The sequence below is a fragment of the Protopterus annectens genome, chromosome 2.part0 (assembly GCF_019279795.1).
Source record: "Protopterus annectens isolate FY-2018-M chromosome 2.part0, PAN1.0, whole genome shotgun sequence".
Taxonomy (NCBI): domain Eukaryota; kingdom Metazoa; phylum Chordata; order Ceratodontiformes; family Protopteridae; genus Protopterus; species Protopterus annectens.
In genome coordinates this window covers 729,897,015-729,917,014 of record NC_056728.1, presented here as the reverse complement: position 1 = coordinate 729,917,014, position 20,000 = coordinate 729,897,015, and positions in this window count along the sequence as shown.

The window sequence follows — 20,000 nt, the reverse complement described above, 5'->3', positions numbered from 1 at the left end:
TGTCAACATCACTTGGGGAGTTAATAATGGCTCCCAACTTGCAATCGTCTGTGAACTTTGTCAACCAGAATCCCTTCGTGCTGGCCTGGACTTCTGAGAAGTAGATACCAAACAGGAGAGGACCCAGGATTGATCCCTGTGGGACTCCACTTGTGACTGGTCAACAGTCTGACTTGGAGTCAGCTACTTTCACACTGTGGGTTCTATCTGTGAGCCAGTTTGCAACCCACCTAGTGATACTGGGGTTGATGCCTAGCTTAGTGAGTTTTTCTATGATTCCTGAAAGGGGAAGGGTATCAAAGGCCTTGGCCAGATCTAGGTAGGCTGTATGAACCACCTTGCCTTCATCCACAGCTTTGGTGACTCAAAGAAGTCGATCAAGTTGAGCAGGCATGATCTACCCTTCACAAAACCAACCTGTGTGGGATCCAGAGTTTGGAGATTCCCTATATTCTTGTTTATTAGGTCCATGATGATGAGTTCCATAGCTTTGCATATCATACTTGTCAGGCCAATGGGGCATTAGTTCCCAGGGTCTGTAGTCGGTCCTCCTTTGTGGAGAGGGATGACTATAGCAGTGTGCCATTCGATAGGGACAAAGCCTGAAGTGAGGCTGTGAATGAACAGGGCACACCGGTGAGGTGCCAGTTCACTCTGTAGTCCATGTAGAACACAGCCAGGGATATTGTTAGGTCCCATAGAATCCATATTCTTGGCCTTGGACAGTGCTGTTTTAACCTGTGCAGTAGTAATACTGGGTGCCTTACAATCTACTGGTATTGTGATTGGTCCTTTGGGGGGGAAAGAGGGGTAACATTGGCACTGAATTTGTCGGCCAGTATATTGGCAATATCTGTTGGCTCGGTATAGCAGGTACCATCGTGCAGTAGCTCAGAGCAAATCTGGGTATTGCCATGGAGATTCTTTACATAACTATAGAAGGTCTTGTGGTTGTCTTTACTATCTGCTACAATTCTGTTTTCATAGCTAACTTTAAAGGATTTCATGACGGATCTCAACTTTTTGTTGAGGCTGATAAGGGAGTTTTTCCAGTCTTGGGACTTCACCTTATTCCACATCAGTTTCCTCCTTCTGTTGTAGAGTTTGTTTATAGCAGGAGACCACCAGATTGGCTTCCCTTTTTTGGAGGAGCACATCTTTGTTCTATTGGGTATGGCGAGATCCATGTATTTGTGTAAGTGTTCGTACAGTGCATTGGTGTATGATTCGGTGGTCATGCAACTATTCTCCATTTGCATGAGTCCTGTCAAGTTAGCTTTGGAGAAGTTTTTCTTGGTGGTTACCTTTCTGGGGGGGGTGGATGTGGATTTCCAAGGTGATTACTTTGTGTTCGGATCTAACCAGGGACGAGTTGACTACTGGCGTAGAGTAACGGTCACCCATGTTAGTAATGACCAGGTCAAGGATGTTGCTACCTCTAGTGGGGCTAAGCATGAGCTTGTCCAGGGCATTGGAATTAATGAATTCCAGGAAATGTTGGGCAAGTGTATTGGTACATGAGTAGTTTTCCCAGTTAATGGAGGGGTAGTTGAAGTCATCCAGTATGAGAGTGTTAGGATTTACCCTAATATTCTCCAGGGTGCTTAGGAATGTTGAGTGTGAGTCTTGGGACATGGTTGCGGACCTATAATAGGCTACGACCTGAATTGCTGTCTTACCCAATGTTAACTGCACCTGAAGTATTTCTGATGTGTTATATTTCATCTAATGCACATGTGGTTGACTTACAAATGGTTGAGTAAAATTCAGTGAATATACATTTAATCGACAACACATTTCAGATTAATTCATTAAAACCTATGTGATGAGGAATGTTATACCTCTAGCAGCCTGTACACATCTTGCATTCCAGAGCATTTTCTGAAAATTAAATTTAAGAAGCATAACACATAAGGAAAAACAAATGCAAATATTTTGTGAACAATGAAAGCTATTCAAAGTGCACAAATAATAATGTTTTCAGTAAGACGTATTCTTTAAAGTGATAATAGTCAAGTTCAAGTACATTCTTGGTCTTTTCCATAAATAATGTACTATATTATAAAACCTGTAATCCCCAAAATATATTTTTCTAAACTTTCACAAACAAATGTTCATATTTTGAAAACTCTGCAACTTAGACATATATTGCTAGAACATTTTTGTTAACCAGTCACAGTCTTTTATGACAACAAGAAATTCCTAAGTGCATGTTTATTTAAATATTTACTGAAATATGAATAAATATTCTTAATTGTGTAGTTAGCAAAACAAAGAATACTGGATACCTCTCAAGATGTGCAATTTAGAGTGCAAATATCAAAGACAGTTTCTTCAACAACATCTAAAGTTTCATCTGATGTCATGCAATGGTTTGAAATATGAAATGGATATGGAAATATTGCATATTTTCATAATTGCTTGCAAACAACCAGTAATATTTGCAGGATAGTGTGATATAAACCATTAACAGTGAATTGTCCTATCTACCACATTAGTGTTTCACACCATCCACCTCAATAACATGTAGGTTTCTCAGTTAGGAAAATCTGAACATAAATTTGAAAATATGAATAATAAGTGGCAAAGATTAATTTCTCCATTGTAGGACATCTTAGACTAACAATCTTAGTGTCAGTTTGTTTGTAACTCCATGCCCTTTTTTATGCTGGCTGTAATTAGATGGTAAGTCATTTAGTCAAAAAAGCCAGACTCACAAAAGTTCTGGATGCCATAAGGAGGTATGGGTGTGAACTGGAAGTATACAAAAAAGGCGTCATAGGCTTGAGTGAGTTAAACCACAGAGGGGTATAATTATTCACTGCTGGTACATCTCATTTAACCAAATTATTGAGTAGATTATTAAGTCTGTGATTTTATCCAAGGCAATATACTACATGGCTGGAAATATATCAACCTTAGTCCATTTTGCGATCAAAAATTATATATAAATATATACATATACATTTTGACTGTAACACTAAAAAAGTAATTTACAGGGCACAGTGCAATGAATGTGATGCATTCAATGTGGGCAAGACTGTAAATAAACTCAAGCGAAGGATTTCATGTCATCTGTCAGAAATCCGCTCTGGATGTAAAAATAATGCACTAGCCAAACACCTTTCTCTTCATAAAAGACACACAGGTTTTAAGTTCCAGATCCTGGATCACATAGACATGGGTGATCTTGAAGGAGACATCCCGAATATTCTGGAGAAACATGAACTCATGTGGCAATTAAAGCTGAACTCTTTTAAAAAGCCTGGACTAAACTACTACTGTTCAATTAAAAGTGCACTGGAACTTAAAAAATTGCCACATTGTTTACATGACTAATTGTATTTTATTTTATTATTTTTTTCTACAAATTGGTTTTAAATACCATTTTAAATCATTTGAAATTTAAATGTATATTTTGTTTCCATCATCATACATGCATTTTATCTTTTTTCCACTTTATTCAAAATGATGGTAATAACAATACTAACTAATTATACAATTATATAGGTTTTTAGGGTTCTTGTACACAGACCTGAAGAAGTCTAGAAGGACGAAAGCGATCTTTGTTAACAATAGGTTATGAAAATAGAAACTGATTTTTACATGCAAAATGTATATGTATATATTTATATATAATTTTTGATCGCAAAATGAACTAAGGTGATGTATTTCCAGCCATGTAGTATATTGCCTTGGATAAAATCACAGACTTAATAATCTGCTTAATAATTTGGTTAAATAAGATGTACCATTAAAGCACATTAGGGCTATATATTATTATGACAGCTACTAGGTAGGGCAGGACCAGCTCAAATGTCACACTGATGGGGAAGGGATGTGAATTTAACATGTGTACCAATAACACTTTGTTTTACAGCACAATAAACCACTCCCATGCCTGATAAAAAGTATATATATATATTTAGAAAGCTTGTGAGGAAATTATTACTCTATTTTTGTTTTACTTGGATCGCTTGTCTGTGTACTTAATAAAGGATTTTCAACTGGAAACAGACGGCCTTCCTTGCTTGGATTACTTTCGAATACTTAGTAATGCTGTAGAATTATATATTTTCTATTAGTACTTTTTGACTTGACGAGTTTACGTTCGCTACTTCTACTACTATTGTCTGATCTGATTAATATACAGTGATTAACTAGAAATATATGTACTGAAAATCTTCCACACACGGAAAAAAAAATAAATAAAAAAGGACATCAATGTTTAATATAAAAAGAAAGGTAGGGAAGAATAATGAATTATACAAAAAGCATCAAGAGATGATATACCCTCTTAATTAACAATATAAACTCATCATTCTGCAAGGGGTCTATATCAGAACACCAAACATTCAAAATGTTGAGTGTTCTAATATCGAACTCTATCAATCGAAAAAAAGAACACTGAACATTCGGAACAGCAAATTTTTTCCTAGGGAAAAAATTTGCTGTTCCAAAACACATACACACAACACAAGCACACCAAACAAACAGCAATCCACACATACACCTAAACTCTTACACCTAAGCCTACACTAAACTATACATACACCACTAACTATCCACTTACCTTAACCCAAACCCTAACCTTAAGGTCCATCACTATCGCACAGTCACCTCACCCGCTCCCTAACCCGAACTCACCTAACCTGCCCTAACCCACACGTCCACACAATTGCACACTTACCTGACCTGCGCCCTAACCCTAACTCACCTAACCTGCTCTAACCCACATGTCCACACAATCTCACACTTACCTGAACCCGACCCGTAACTTTCCACCAGAGCACTGAAAATACCGAAGAAACAGAAACAGACAATCAAATTCTTTCCCTAGGAAAGAATTTGGTTTCCTGTTTCCTCAATATTTTCAGCGTTCACTGAAAACGGATCAATATTAGGACACTCGACATTTCAAATGTTCAGTGTTCTAATATAGACCCTTCTGCAAGTACATATTACACCAGCTTTACTGTCATTCAAAGATGACACCAAGACCCTTCAGACATACATTTGTGTTATTTTGTTTAAATATTTCACAGCTACCATTTCTTCAGAAAATGTGTAGTAAGCGTGGTAATAATGTTTAATTAGATTTCATGAATGACAGTTTTTGTAAGCCTTTAAAGAATTAGAAAATATGGATTAAAACACCCTTCTACAGGTATTCTGTTTCTCTCCCTCTCTCTCTCTCTCTCTATATGTGTATATATATATATATATATATATATCTGCACACACACACACACACACACACACACACACACACATATATATATATATATATATATATATATATATATATATATATATATATATATATATATATATATATATATATATATATATATATATATATATACACAAAGAGAGAGACCTATGACCTACCAAGATCAATGGATTCTTTTAGTTAGCATAAACTGGTAGTTAACTAAGTTTACTAACAATTATATTCAAGAGAAAAGTGCATAATATAATGTATTTACTTTTATATAAATTCAATGCGGTACAAAAAATAAAACTATTAAAGATTAGTTCTACAAATCTAAAAATTAGTGACATAAAAAAAGATCTTGTAGACTTGTAGAATAATGATGCCATACTGGCATGTTAGCTGTATAAATGTATATAATATTTTATCAAGTTCAAAGAAGCTGAAGGCACTACTGTTAACATCTGCTGACAGTTTATCTAATTTATATTGAAAATAGAAGCATGTATTTTTGTTTGCAATAAGGCTTTTAGCTGTTATGAGGTTTTTATTTATGATAAAGTAGATAAATTTGCAAACATTTTGTAGTAGACATGGTGTCAGATCATCTAGGTCAACACAAAGTGCATGGTTTGATTTTGACCTCGGGTTATTGGCTAAGCTTATAATGACCCTTCAGGTTAGCCTACTATTCATCTATGTCAGACATCTATTAAGGTGGTTTATCCATTATTTTAAAAATCAAAATAGCCTTTCAAATGCCTCAGATACAGTATGAACAAATCTCTTTTACGGTGAAAAGCTGTATCAAGAGTGTAAATAACAGCAAAACACATACAAAAGGAAAAACGAGCCACAGAAGGCTAAAAAAAATTAAAAAAGACAACATTAGGCTGAATAATAAACTACATAAAGACAAGAAAAATATGAAAAATGTAGCATTCCTTTGAGGAAACACATTACCAATATGGATATAAATTAATAGTGAACAGGCTATATTTAGAAGTGAGAGCAAACCAGTGGAAAAAAGCAACTAACTAACTACTAACTAACTACAAGAAAAGTTATTTCCTAATTTTTAATGAACAAACAATACTGTGATACTGTAAAAGCTAAATTACCTAGTATTGGCATAGCAGGCTGATTTATCAAGCAAACATTTTTTCAATTAAGTATTTTTTGTCATTGGCCTTCTTCCATTTACTCTTAGGCCCACTCATCCTTTTGAGAACAGTTGCCTTACATGGACACTGCCCTGTGCAAGATCCCTTTGTATGGACTTCTCATCCAGGTAGATGGGAAAATTGTACCCTGACCACCCACAAACTGCCAGCTTTCTCTAAAGAAAACTGCTCACCAAATGGAGCTCTCACCCCTACCCCATCAGTAGAAAACTGACTGACAACCCAAGGGCCTACAGGAGACAGCCAATATCCACATCTCTGTCCAAACCCTTGAGTATCTGGAGGAAAGTCTTCATGTGCTTTGACTTCATGGTGATTTCCTCATAAGGCATCACTGCCCCCAGCCTCCCTCCCCAATGGGAAAGTGTGCCCTGCCTCACCAGTGTGATCTACAATGCCTTTCTATTGTGAAAGCATGCTTTTATGCACCATGATGGCACCCCTTCCCAGCAAACACAGACAGATGCAAACATCCACATACAAACACATGCACATTCTAGGCTAATCTCCATGGTGTCCTAACCCCTCCTATGAGAGGTGATGCTGCATAATATAGCCTTAGACTGCCATGCCCAACAAGCATGCCCATCCTCTGTTGCCAGCTCCCCCAGTTTCCTGGTTCACTAACTGATCACATGTGATGTGGGTCACAGTCAGTTTTTTGTACTAGTCAGAACCTATCCATGGGGGTCATAAGAAGAAGAAATAATATGAATGTGGGAGGAAAGTCTGAAGGATGTGATTGTGTCCAAGGATTATGGGAGGGTGAAAGAGCAGAATGTAGACGATTACAATTCTAAATGAAAAAAGTCATTGAAGAATAGGAGTAGGTCAGAAGGGTTACCTACTATTGTGTGATTAGTTTATAAAAACAGAGAGAATCTAATGTCAGGAGAAATGGAACAGAAAAATATCTATATTTATGCTAATTGCATAGCGCTACCTTAACAGGCTGTAGCTACAAAGTATACAAGTACAAACATTGCTTCTAATGTTGTCTGTTTCATGTCTCGCAAGAAATATGCCAACAACTATGATGCAAAGAAATACTCCAATAAATGTATTTTATAGTTAACTCTGTGTCCTGTACTTGGCATCCTGTCAGTGTATACATCAGACATTAAGAAAATTCATATCATGAAATACAAAGCACTATGACTCATAAAGGTTGATGGTCATCTCAGAAGAAAGCTTTGGGTCTGCTCATCTAAAATTCACTGCTGAGCAAAAAATGACTCATCAAAAACAAATGAGAACTAACAAGATGCACTAACAGTTGCTCTAAGATTTATTTATTTAATGATTTGACATGCAGTGACTGCATTTTTACAAAATATCCTGGTGGAAATATAGAAAAAAAAGTAAGAAAAAAAGAGGTGAAATATATTTTCCTACCCTAGATTTGATATTTGCAGCTGATTATCCCTGTGCTTAACAATTTTAAAAAGAAACAGTGAAGAATAAAACACAAAACACAATACACAAAAATTATAATTCTTACAAGACATTAACTTTTTTCACAAGGCAATAAAATATTCTGTTCCATCTAAGAAGATGATTCATATACATGGTCTGCTAGATCTTCATTATTCAGTCTTGACTTTCTATATAAAAGCATTAGTGGATTAGCTGCCAGTGTGGACATGAGGCCTTTGAAATCAAGAAACATGGTACAGGTATACTGCTGCAGAAACTGTTCACTTGCGAATGCCATGAATGATTCCCATCTCAAGTAGCTCTGCAGCTGTACAAAACTCACGACAGATTGCGTTTGGTGTGTGGTGTACTCATGAGTGCAATACATAAACAGAAGCATGCCCATTACAGTACATGAATCCTGTCTGTCGTTTGGACATGTATGACATACTGAACATAATCAGTGTGCAGTACATTCCAGCAGACATTTACTGCTGCATTTCTTGTGCATACGACCAGCTGAGAGCCAAGACCACTGGCTAGCAAAGTTTGCAGATGATTGCAAACTGGGGGTTGTTTGTTGTTAATTCACCTTGTGGCACCCAAATACTCCAGAAAGAAATTACTCTAGTAAACTCTTGCACTAAATCCTGTCTAAAAGTAAATGCTAAAAAGTGTAGCATCGCCACTTTTGGTAGACAACTCCTCCATTCATCATACTGTTTAAACAACACACCTCGACAAAATGCAAATGTAGTTAGGGACCTAGGGACAAGGGTTGATAGCTCCCTCTGTTTTGACCATCATGTAACAATGGTTGTCAGGAAATCCTTTTATTTATCCCAGCTAATTGCCAATGGAATATCATCAGGGCTAAAGAAGTAATCACTCCATTATACTCAGCATTGGTTATGCCAGTATTTGAGTACAACACCCCCATTTGGGATGTATCTCACTAAACATATCTGGCAGTTAGAAAGACTTCAAAGTTTTCTAATCAAAAAGAACACAGGCCTTAGGTTCCTTAGCTACCATGACAGGTAGAGAGCTCTAGCCATTTATTCAGTGTCTTATAAATTTTTGAGGTGAGAACTCTGCCTCGCTTATCGCTCCACTAGAGGTTTGATTGTCCTGGACCATCTGTTTGTTCACAAGTCCGATATGTCCATCAGTTCTAGAACCAGGGACCCAATTTTAATCAACAGATAAATAAAACTTGACAGAGTGATATGTTTATAAACAATTCCTTCCCAAACCTCAGGAATAAACTCCCTCCCTACATGCGAATCAGTGCCACTCACTATCATCCTTTAAGCATAAAGTAGATGATTAGATGAGTATCCACAAATTTACCCCAGGATTGACTGTTATGCCCCTCCTGGAGAAAGGAGGTGTTGCCTGAGGAAGGATTCTGCCAAGACTAGTACAGAGATGAGACTCAGTGCCCTTGGAAAATCTCTGAATCTATGAATTTTTGAACTGGGAAGGTGAAGAGCAAAGCAGTTTGTGCACCTTTCTAATATATAGAGTCAACTCTGTGGAATTGGGTAATTTTGCATTTTACACACAGGGAGGGGTAGGGATGCTAGAGATGTTGAAATCCTCATTTTAAAAGGAGTGGAAAAAGTTAATCATGAAGAGGGAGTTGATAACCAACAACTATGAGAAGTTGAAATCAACAGCCCAACAACATAATGGATGAGGGTGTTGTCTATCATAATCAGTTAGTGCAGATAGATTAACATGTGACCACATACTACCACACACACACACACACACACACACACACACACACACACACACACACACACACACACACACACACACACATTTTGAAAACTGTGAGTAAAATGTGTGTGCATGATTGCACCTGTGTGTGCATACAAGTGTGTGTGTGTGTGTGTGTGTGTGTATTGTCTCTGTGCAGTTAGAGTCACAAAAGCAGCCCTACAGATACATGAATACGTGAACACTGAGTTTAATTGTGTTCTAGGTGAATATTAATAATGCTGGGGTAAAATACGCCCTATACATTTCAATAGAGCTATAGGTGATTTCCTAAGTAGAAAAGCAAGACACAGAGCAGACACAGCTTGTGCTCACTGCTAATAGGATCAAAATATTTTGGGGTTTGTGGCTTGGTGTGTTCTCTACTTATATTCAGGCCACACAGGCTGCGTATTGTGCATCCATCCCTGGTTGCAGTGTAAAATGCACAGTGACAACACATGGAATTGTGTTCAGGATACATTGCATAATAGCATTTGTACAAAAGTGTTGATGTGCATAGGACAATGGGGTCTTAATCAATGCAGCACTAAGACACTTATTCAGCAATGTATGTATCTGTGTTTGTAGGGACCCTTAGTATTTGGCTTAACTAGTGCACAGAGCAAATGTTAAACCACTGCAGAATGTTAAGTGTACAGGACTGGTCATGCAGCTCATAAATGTCTAACCTTGCATAAAGCTATTATCTATTACTTTGCATTAGGCAGCAGTTGTGCTTCGATATGGACGCTTCTCCAAGTGTGATGTCATTATTTTGCGATGTGTCAAGGTCCCAATGGTCTTGCTATACTGTCAGCAGTCAAGCATTTCATGTTGGAGTCCCATACTGAGTAATTGTGCTTTAGTTGTAGGGGTGGTGAATTGCAGGGATAATGTATTTTTTTTAATATTTCCTTGTACTCTCACTGTAGATGTTTGCTAAAACTATATCATTTTCAGTCAGCTAGACCTCTCAACTGTCCCCGTTTTGGAGAAGCATACCTGTTTTCAAGTCAGATTTACCCCTGCACATAAATACCTGTTTTGGAGGTAAGCCCCTGTCTTCAAGTTTGATTTACCCTGTTCACACAATTTTCTGAATCCCTCCTCATCACACATGATTTTTGAAGCTGTATAGTGCACAGAAAACTATACTATATGAACAAAAAATGAGAGGTACCGATAATTTAAAGAAAGTAGAAGCATATCTTATAACTCACATTTTTTTAAACAAATATAAATGAGCTTGTATGGTAGAATGTCACTAATACAGTTCATTAAACTCTACAGATTTTACTGTCTCTTTGAAAATGTGCTTATATTTTTCTCATTTCTGTCACTCTGTTTTTTAAACATTTTTATAAGTAGTGCCCCACATTCCTAGAGAAAGTGGAAGAGTTATGAGCTATTTGGTTTAGATATCTAGATATTTGGCTGGATGTACCTACTTCAAGGACCTGTCTACCTATTTTCAGTGTCTACAGGTTGAGAGGTATGGCTCCAAATGACTCACAGCGTGCTATACAAACCTCAAAAACAGAAATGTTATTCAAAGATACAACTTTACATGATCATTAAGATAATAAAATCAATTACTATTAACTACAGATAACATTTCCTGACTCATTGTACGCAATATATACAGCCAAACAATAAGACAATATTCCTGCAGAAATCAACGTGCTTCACTTAATCTTGGCCAAAAGACCAATTAATTAATCATTTCTAGTACAACTATAACATAATTTAAGTTCATTTTGTAATGCTTCATGTAACTAACTCAGCCCATATCTTATATTCATCACTTATTTGTCTAAATTATCAGGTATACCACTATACTGAATCATATAATTTCAGCTCAAATGCCTCTCTCTACTCAATACAAACCACTCCACACAAGTACTAGCACCTTTTACAATTCTAACATTTCTGTTTTACAAATTGGAGAATTATACAGAAAATTGTAATACAGCAATTAAAAAAAATACTGCAAATCTGATTAAATACGCTTTTCACATACGTTTTTGTTCTGTGAAAAGAGCTTTGTTATATATGCATGATGACCTACACGTGCATTACACGTATGGTAATTACTAGGTTTGTATCATTGCTGGTTTATCAGATAGTTATTTAGATATATTATGAAGCTAATATGTTTGCAGCTTATTTTATTGCTTGTAGGAGTTTGTTCCAACTGGAAGGTACATTTTTAGAGAAGAGTTTTTCAAAAGTGGCTAATTTATGGGGGGGGGGGTCTGGCTAACAGAATACAGTCTGTATTTCTTGGAGTATAATTACAATCCCTTTAAACCATAGTCTTTGCCTGCTGGATGATTGTATACAGGCCTGTTTAGCTGCTGGGATTTAGTAACAGTTTCTGGTCAATACTGCATGTCATCAGGATGATTGATAGTCAGTCTTGTTTTTGCTGCAAATGTTGCACTTACTTCCTAGCAGATATCCTGTAGGCAAAAGTGGTGCATTCTCCACCTTGCTGTTGATAGTCTTGACTAACAAAATTGCTTCTTAACTGGAATATTTCTGACAATCTCTGCAGACATTATAATATTAGACATATATACATGCAGTGAGGAATAAAGAGAATGAGAGGTTATAAAAGGCTAGCTCCTGAAGGTTTTCACAGCAAAGAAGCTGATAATGTCCTACGAAATAAAAGCTAATCACACAGAATGGTAATAGGGTCGCTAGACACATGGAATGATTTTATTTGGGTAGAGAGATTATGTCATAGGCAGCAAATGTTTTGTTTTTTCTCAGGAAAGTGCCAGCAATGATGGAACTCTAATTACTTCCCAGACGTACTGTATGCTATCACTTTCCTTTTCCTAATAGAAGAAAGTGGGATCTTACATTCCACATTAATCAACCCTAATCAACTTATATATGTGCATGTGTGTGTGTGTGCGGGTGTGCGGATGTGCGTGTGTGCGGGTGCATGTGCGTGTGTGTGTGATGTATATATATATATATATATATATATATATATATATATATATATATACACACACACACACACACACACACACACACACACACACACACACACACACACAGGGGTGGGTATACCTTTTGGATGGTTAATGCATGTAAAATGGACCCTTTGCACAATGTCTTTGGTGTACCTTCCAGCTCAGTTGGTTAAGCAGTCAATTAAATGGTTCTACAATACATTTAGTAATGCTAGAAGTGACTTAATGATATACATGGGGAAATTAATTTAGAAATTATCTTGTTTTGGATTTGGTTCCTGCACACTCTAAGAGGCAACAAACTCCACTTGAGATGTAAATTGTAATTTCTGCCCTACAGATGTGCATATATGGGTATGCACATCTGTAGGGCAGAAATTACAATTTACATCTCAACTGGAGTTTGTTGCTCAGATGTGCATATATGGACAGACCGTGGTGGTGGTGCTGTGGTAGCATTGTCGCCTCACAGTAAAACATTGTCCTGTTCGATTCTCAGCTAGAGCGTCTTCTGTGGGGAGACATGTGTGAATGGGCGCACCTTCGTTGAAGGTTGTGCGTCAGGGCTGGCAACTCGGCACATAAAAATCTACTGCCAATCATTAGCGGACCGGAGTTCCGCTGTGGTGACCCCTAAATGGGAAAAGCCAAAAGACACAACAAGATGTGCATATATGGGTATTGATGAATTTTCTTCAGAAGTATTTAAGGTCTTGGGTCAGGTGCTCTTACCCTCTTGGTATGGGTAATAATTATGTTTATTAAAGTGGAGAACACATCTTGGAAACAGTCCTTGTTGATACACATTCTTAAGCCAGTAAGAATCATCGGAAACTCCCACATTTCTGTCATCCTAATCCTAGGTTCATAGGTTCATAGGTAAGTACTAGGCCATCTGCCCAAGGGCATCTATAAGCCTAGCCAGAATGTGTTGGCTTTCACCGCCCCCTTAGATTAGTTCCCTGTGCCTCGGTCCAGCAGAGCCATTAGTTCTCTGTGCCTCTGTCCAGCAGAGCCACTGCAGTGATCCCTGGAGTAAATTTTCTGTTTTCCCATCCACTCATCAAGGTTTCTCTTGAAGAGTGTTAGTGAGGGGCTCTGCCTAATGTAGATTGGAATCCTGTTCCAAAGCATGGGGAGTCTCTGGGACAGGAATCTATCCCTCCAGCATGTCCTATTTATCATTGTGGTGAGGTTTAGATCCCTAGAGTGTGTGGCTCTTGAGGATTTGTTTTTTTTTTTTAGGTGGAGCATGTCCATCAATTCTGGGTTGGACATGGCCTTGTATGTCAGGCAGAGATCACCTCTGAGTAAGCGGTATGCTGGAGTTTCTTCAGTTGGGCTGCACAGGGCATCTGTTTGAGGCCAGTAATCCTCTTGGTGAGGTACTTCTGTGATCTTTCCAGCTGTTGCAGGTGTCTTGTAAGGTACATCCCAAATGAGGCATTGTACTCTATGATGGGTCTGATGAGTGATGAGTAGAAGGGCGCAATAACCTCTTTTGCACTAGATGCGAACCCTTTTGTGATTAGGTGGGCCACATAGAAGGATTTTCTAACTACCTTGGCAATATGATTATCAAAGGAGAGATTACTATCTACTTGGGTCCCCGGATCCCTTATCACATTTTCTGTATTTAGGAGACTACCACGTATGTAGTAGTTCGTGAGTACTTTGTTTTTTCCAAAGGGGATGACTATGCACTTTTTGGCATTTAGCTTGAGGCCATGATTTTGACACCAGGTATCCGTCTCAGTGAAACCCTTCTGGAGGATGTCTGTATCAGCTGGAGAGTCAATTATGGCCCCCAGTTTGCAGTTGTCTGTGAACTTGGTCAGCCATAGTCCTCCTATGCTTGCCTGTACCTTTGAGAAGTATATACCGAACAGAAGGGGTCCCAGGACTGAGCCCTGGGGGATGCCACTTGTAACTGGTCTAGAGTCAGACCTAGAGCCTGCAACTCTCACTATGTAAGTTCTATCTGTGAGCCAATTGGCAACCCATCTTGTGATGTAGGGGTTTATGTTCAGGCTGGTGAGCTTGTCTATAATACCAGAATGGGGAATGGTGTTGAAAGCCTTTGCGAGGTCTAGGTATGCTGTGTGGACCTCCTTTCCCTCATCTAAAGCCTTGGTAATTGTCACAAAGAAGTCCACCAGGTTTAGGAGGCATGATCTGCCCTTAACAAAGCCAAACTGGGTAGGGTCAAATGTTTGAAGGTTCCCAATGTCTCTGTTAATGACTTCCATGATAATGCGCTCCATAGCCTTGCAGACCAGGCTAGTGAGGCTTATAGGGCAATAGTTCCTGGGGTCCGGTGTGGCTCCACCTTTGTGGAGTGGGATAACTGTTGTTGTGCACCACTCTATGGGTACATAGCAGGTACAGAGGCTGAGTTTGAACAGTGTGTTTAGGTGAGGGGTTAGCTCATTTTGGAGCTTGTGTAAGACACAGTCTGGGACACCGTCTGGTCCCATTGAAGCTGTATTTGTGGCTTTGGATAGGGCTGTTTTAACCTGTGCATCAGTGATTGCCGGGGCTCTACATTCTTCTGGTATGGTTATGGGCCCTTTAGGGGGTGAGGGGGGGGTGAAATTTGCACTAAACCTGTCTGCCAGAATGTTGGCAGTATCAGTTGGTTCAGTGTATTTCATGCCATTCTGCACTAACTCAGAGCAGATCTGAGAATTTCCACTTAGGTTCTTGACATAGCTAAAGAATGCTTTGTGGTTATCTTTGGAGTCCTTGGCAATTTTTCTTTTGAAGCTAGCCTTGGATGATTTTATGAGGGATCGTAGTTTCTTGCTGATACTGATCAGGGATGTCTTTCCTTCTTGGGATTTTACTATTTTCTGCACTAGTTTCCTCCTTCTATTGTATAGCTCGTTTATGTCAGGGGTCCACCAGACTGGTTTCTTTTTCTTGGAGGAGTGAGTCTTGGTTTTGCTTGGGATAGCATGATCCATGCATTCTTGCAGGTGCTCATAGAGTGCCTTTGTAAGGGATTCAGCAGCTTGGCCAGCACTGTCCTTTAGCATGGGGACTGTGAACCTTTCCACCTCAGTCTTAAGTAATGTGAAGTTTGCTTTTGAAAAGTTTTTCACGGTGGTTTCCTTGATTGGGGGTGGGGGTGGATATCCAGAGTGATTAGTCTATGGTCTGATCTAACCAGCGAGGGTTTGTCCTCCGGTGTAGAACACTGATCACCCATGTTGGTGATGACCACGTCCAATATGTTGTCACCTCTGGTGGGGGTGATGACCAGTTGATCCAGGGCATTTGAGTTTATAAATTCTAGGAAGCGCTGGGCAAGGGAGTTAGTACTTGAGTAGTTCTCCCAGTTAAAGTTTAGGTAATTGAAACCACCCAATATTAGGGCATTTGGTAGGACCTTCATATTTTCCAGTGTCTTCAGAAATGCGGAATGGGGGTCCTGGGTCATGGTGGGTGATCTGTAGCAAGCTACAATTTGAATTGCAGTTTTGCCCATTGTTAGTTGACATGGATGATCTCTGAAGCATCATGCTGTGCCACTAACCTAGAGGTGTGGGTATCCCTGATGAATATGTATACACCCCCACCTTTTATGTTTCAGTCCGGGTTCTGTGGCCGAAAAGTATGGTATGAGTTATAGCCTGGTAGTGCTGGGGTGCTCTCTGAAGCCTTAAACCAGGTTTCTGTTACTGCACAGATATCGATGTTCTCCATACTGAGGATTGCCTCAAGTGCATGCATTCTGAGGTTTAGACATCTGGCATTGAGTGACATTCCCCTCAGTTTTTGGTTACTTGTGCTATTCATGGTGGTGGGTTTGTCTTTTGAGCCTTGCCTAAAAAAAGGCACTATGGGGCCAACAAAAGCCTTGGCCAGTATTCAAAAGCCTAAGGGTGACAGGTGCAAGCCATCTTTTGTGAAGCAATGTGGCTTATCGAGCATATCATCCCAGGTGGACAGATACTGGATTCCCTTTGAATGACACCAGAAACTTAGCCAGTTGTTGGAAATTGATCATTTTTTCTTTATACTGTAGCATCATTCTTGGTGAGGGCAGGATGCTGCTCGTGGTCAGGGTCATACTGGCCTGGGCTACCTGATCAGAAAGCTCTTCCATGTCTCTTTTCATGTAGTCCAGGGAGGTACATCTCAGGTCATTCACACCAACATGGACAATGACAGAGTCATATTTGTACTTGTTCTGGAGTGACCTGAGTGTTTGTGTTATGTGGCGGATCCTTGCACCCAACAGGCAGCTAACTGTAACCTTCTCCTTGTCCAGCCTAGTTAGTGTGACATCAGTTTGCCTGACTATAGAGTCACCTATTACTAGTGTGTTGGGTATGTTATTTTGCCTTAAGGGCTGTGATTGCATGGCACACTGTTTATGTGAAGTATGTGTTTCATGGTTTGTGATGGAGTGTGGAGGTTGCTTGGGTGTCTGCTTTGGAGGTCTCTGTTGCTTTTGCAGATTTTTATTTAGAGCCTCCGAGTATGTTTTTTGTGTATTTATGTGTGTTATTTGCCGGTGTTGGTTTAGTAGGTCTATGTGAGATGTGTGTTGCAAGTATTTTCCTTCTCCTCTTGACTGTCAATTCTAGTCTTGGGTTGAGAGATCTTTGCCTCTAGTTTGGCTGTATAATTGCATCTCATTGCTACCTAAAGATTAGAATGCCATGCAAATCCTTTGAAATAAAATATGCAAATTTTTCATTCTCTTCTCCAGATGGTGCAGTGGTGCAGTGGTAACATTGTCACCTCACAGCAAGAAGGTCTCCAGTTTGATTCTCTGCTGGTGTGCCTTCTGTGCAGAGTCCCCCGTGTTTGTGTGGGTTTTCTCTGGGTGCTTCGGTTTCCTCCTATTTTACAAAGACATGCATCTGAAGTGTTTCTCCCTGGGCAGCCACTGAAAATTGGCTCTGCTCCAAGTTGGACTTTCCTGGTAAACAAATGTTAAATAAATAATTAAAATCAAGAACAACATTTTCTAACAAAAGGAAATGCCAATTGCCTTCCTGTCAGGCAAAGGACCGATCTGTTACTGGCCTCTTAGTTATTTAATCTCCTGTTCTCTGATTCATGTATTCCTTTAGTTGCTAAACTCACATCAAAGATATCCTACTATGATCTCAGAAGCCAAGACCAGAGTGGACCACTGCTTGAAACTCCAATAACCAATCAAAATGTTTTTTCAATATTCAGGGAAAAACAGTTCAGATTAAAAAGCAAACCTTGTTGAGGATATTATATCCCTATCAAACTCTTACCTCTATTGTCTTGGAAATGTGCATGCAAGTAATTGAATGTTTTATGACCAAATAATTTTAGCTAAGCCATCCAGACATTATTTCATGACACTTTATTACATATTGGCATATTCAGAGTTAGGTATTCTATGTTATAAGTTGTATTCCCTAGCAAACAAGCATTGCTACTATATTGATTTTTACAGTGTATGGATTATGAAGAACACTGCACAGCCTACGGAAAGATCCAGGGTGTGAGAAACAGAATTACTATAATGATATTATAAATATTTCATTAAGATACACTTCAACATGATATTAACCATTGTTTGCCATTTGTTACATATGTTTTCTTATTTATATTCATAGTTCCATAACTCAGTGATTGAGTGAGCTATTAGTTATTGAGGGGCATAATGTAAAATACGGTGGGAGACAGAAAAATAAAGCTACTTCTCATATACAATATATTACACAAGAAATATTGCAAACTTTTTGTTAGATTACAACAATATTCTATATTTCTATACTTACTTTATTATAGCAATGCCAAATTAAGTGACATATTGCAAGGTATCGGCTGAAACCTTAAATGCTGCTAAAGAAAATTATCACTAATGGTTTACCCTTACCCTGCAGGTCACAAGGATTTAGAAATATTGAATGTTGGTTTTATTGTTAATTACAGACATATATTTTCATATTTATTGTCAGTTATACACATACATTTTCATATTTCTATAAATATCTCAAAAAAGCAAATACTCAGAAAATAATTGTTTGCCATCATAAAAATGCTGAAGTCTGGTTGAAAAAAAGTTACTGGTAATAGTATGTCTCCTGTTTGTATGGTTTCCAAGAACATAAAAATTGTTCTGTGAAAATTTGGGGAAAATATGTCTTATGTTTTTTGTACATTATCATATGTTGCCATTTTGATGTAGTCTCTGACTTTGTTTTTTACTTTTGCAAAGAGAGTTTTTGTACTTAATAACATTGCTATTTAGATGGATTGCTATTCACAATGTATTTATACCTCACTCAGTTCTACTTTTTAGCTTGTTTTTTTTTTCTGAAAATTTTAAGGCTATTTATAGGCTACTAAAGATATTACATTCTACTCTTGGTAAACGCAAAAGAAGTTAGACATGAGATTACACGTTGGCTGATTTTTTTTCTATTTTCTTAACTAATAGAGCAAGACCTAAGTTCATTGTAGATATCAATTTGGCTTAGAAACAATTTGTTAAAGAATATATTGCACATAGACTGCTTTTGTTGCTTGATACTGTTTGGGAGGTAGCTTCCTTCCCCTCTCTCACGGTGAGTGCAACTTTAGACAAGTTAAACCAACTGGGGAAGAAATGGGATTTTCAGCAGTACTCACAAGCTGACTTTCAAAAGTATGTGACATCAGTAAACTTACAGAATTCTGCAACTGGAGCTGGTCAGAGCCCCCCTGCCCCCCCTCCACATATATTGCCATAGATAGAATTACAATGTGTGTTAATATGTTAATAAGCTAGGTCATTTATCAAAAGACATGGCCAATACATCTACAGAAATAGCCTTTGAGATTGTTAAAAAAAACAGGGAGTTTGTGGCTGGAATTTAATTTAAGGATTTATTTTTACTCTTTCAATGGATCATTTCTGGTCTATACTTAGATTTGTATAGAAAAACAAAACAATATAACAGTTAAACATCCTATAATTATGAACATGGATTCTTTCTTGAAAATTATGTGAGGTTTCTTAACATATTACAGACTATATAACACAAATTGTCAGATGCAGTTAAAATATGGCTACTATATGTAATCAGTTTCACCTTTTAAAAGTGTTATATATTTATTGGTTCATCAGTAAAGTGAGTTATATTGTATAGCATTTCCAGTCAAGATCAGGGCCATGAGGACAAGAGTAAACTGGACATTTAGAGCGGCAGGTCAACAAGTATATTTTTGTGAGGTAGGAAAAAAACAGTACATGGAAAAAAATCAATCCAGACATAGGGAGAACATACAAACTCAAATATGTAATAAGAGGAAGGATTAATCCCAGGACTCCGAAGCTGTGATTTGGAAACTAGAAACACTAAGACACTATGCTGCACTATCTTTCAACACTAGTTTGGATGTCACAAAAATATTATGAATTTGTGGGAATGTTTTACACTTCCAATA